Raw genomic sequence first — 2,174 nt, 5'->3', positions numbered from 1 at the left:
AACAAGTGAAATGTAAAGTCTTTAAAGTCTTCATGCAAGTCTTTCTAGGGTTTTCTGAAATCTACCTCCTCATCTTTTCTTTTTTGTTTTTGTTTTTGTTTTTTGCAAAACAATGGGGTTAAGTGATTTGCCCAAGGTCACACAGCTAAGTAATTATTAAGTAACTGAGGCTGGATTTGAACTCAGGCGCTCTTGACTCTAGAGCTGGGGCTCTATCCACTGTGCCACCTAGCCATCCCCCTCCTCCTCCATTCTTTTTTTTTTGTTCCAGTGGATTACTGAATACTTTTATTCTGCACATAGAAGCCACTAAAGGATCTGGCCCATGGGCTTGTTGGGGGGCTGCATCACAAGTATATGACTCTGCACATCAACACTGGGGGTGGGGGTGAGAACAGATCATTCTACCGAGTCACAAGATGAGGTCTTCCAAAAAAGGACCAAATGATCAGGTACAAGAAGAAGCAGTGAGAACACAGAAAGGTGGAAGAGAGCGGGGTGGAGTTATGTAGCGCTGAGTCCCCATCCCCAAAACAAAACTGGTCTACTACTTGGTGCTGCCCATTCTTTGGAGGACTTCTACTGAGGTGACTGTAGCCTACTAGCTCTGAGGCTTCATGGTCATGGAGCTTACTTGGCCAGAGGGCTTCTGAAGTTCCTTCCAGCATATTTAGCCTTGCTGCCCAGTTCTTCCTCAATTCTGAGAATTTGGTTATACTTGGCCAAACGCTCAGATCGGCAGGGGGCCCCAGTCTTGATCTGCCCAGTGCAGAGACCCACCACCAGGTCTGCAATGAAGGTATCTTCAGTCTCTCCAGAGGGATGGGAAACCACTACTCCCCACCCATTGGACTGGGCCAGCTTACATGCCTGGGGAGATTCCATCACGGAGCCAATCTGGTTCACTTTGAGCAGGAGGAAATTGCAAGCTTTCTCATTCTCATTCATGTGCTTGGGATTGGTCACTGTGAGATAATCCCCTACAACCTGGATGCCTGCTGTTTCAGTAAAATTCTTCCAAGCTTCCCAATCATCCTGGTCAAAGGGATCTTCAATAGACACCACTAGATAGTCCCGGATGAAGCTCTTGTAAAGGTCCCCAAGCTCAGCAGGGTTTCTGAAGGGATCATCTGCTGGGATCATCAGGAGACTTGAAGTCCAAGTCATATTTCCCAGACCGGAAGAATTCAGATGCAGCAACAACATCCATGCCAATTACAACCTTGTCAGTATAGCCAGCCTTGCCAATCGCTTCCTTCAGCAGTTCGAGAGCTTCTTTATTCTCCAGGATGTTAGGAGCAAAGCCACCTTCATCTCCTACATTGATGACATCCTGTCCATATTTCTTCTTAATCACATTCTTCAGGTTGTGGTAGACCTCAGCTCCAATGCGCATGGCCTCCTTGAAGTTTGATGCTCCAACAGGGAGGATCATGAACTCTTGCATTGCTAGCTTGTTGCCAGCATGGGAGCCACCATTGATCACATTGAAGGCTGGAACTGGCAGGATGACTTCTTCATTGCCTGCAAGATCAGCAATATGGCGGCACAAGGAGACACCTTTCTCTGCAGCCCCAGCCTTACAAACAGCCAGAGACACTCCCAATATAGCATTTGCTCCAAATTTAGATTTATTCTCAGAACCATCCATCTCTATCATCAATTTGTCAGTCTTCTGCTCCACAACATTCAGTTTCTTGCTAATCAGGGTCGGGCCAATAGTTTTATTGATGTGCTCAACCGCTTTTGAGACACCTTTCCCCATATATCGGATCTTATCATTGTCTCAGAGCTCCAGGGCTTCATGGATGCCAGTAGAAGCCCCACTGGGCACAGCAGCTCTGAAGAGACCTTTTGAAGTATAGAAATCAACTTCAACAGTGGGGTTTCCACGAGAGTCCAAGATCTCTCTTGCAATGATCTTCAAAATCGACATGCTGAATTTCTGGCCGGGGCTGACTCCGCAGTTCAGAGGAGAGAGACCGAGGGCCTCCTCCATTCTAATAGAGCAATAATATTCCATTATATTAATATACCATAGTTTGTTCACACATTTCTCAGTTGATGGTATTCCCTCAATTTCCATTTTTTTTTGCCAATTCAAAAAGAGCTTCTATAAATATTTTTTATACTTTGGAATCTTTTCCGTTTTTTAAGATCTCTTTGGGATACAT

At 45.4% G+C, this 2,174-nt stretch overlaps 1 pseudogene; it reads right to left on the bottom strand.

Annotated features, from left to right (window-relative positions):
* Window positions 1-491: 491 nt before the first annotated feature.
* LOC141516084 (alpha-enolase pseudogene) lies at window positions 492-1,943 on the bottom strand (annotated as a pseudogene).
* Window positions 1,944-2,174: the final 231 nt, after the last annotated feature.

This window comes from Macrotis lagotis, chromosome 3 (genome assembly GCF_037893015.1).
Source record: "Macrotis lagotis isolate mMagLag1 chromosome 3, bilby.v1.9.chrom.fasta, whole genome shotgun sequence".
Classification (NCBI taxonomy): domain Eukaryota; kingdom Metazoa; phylum Chordata; class Mammalia; order Peramelemorphia; family Peramelidae; genus Macrotis; species Macrotis lagotis.
Note: the sequence above shows the minus strand (reverse complement) of the source record. Positions and strands in the feature narration are given on the sequence as shown.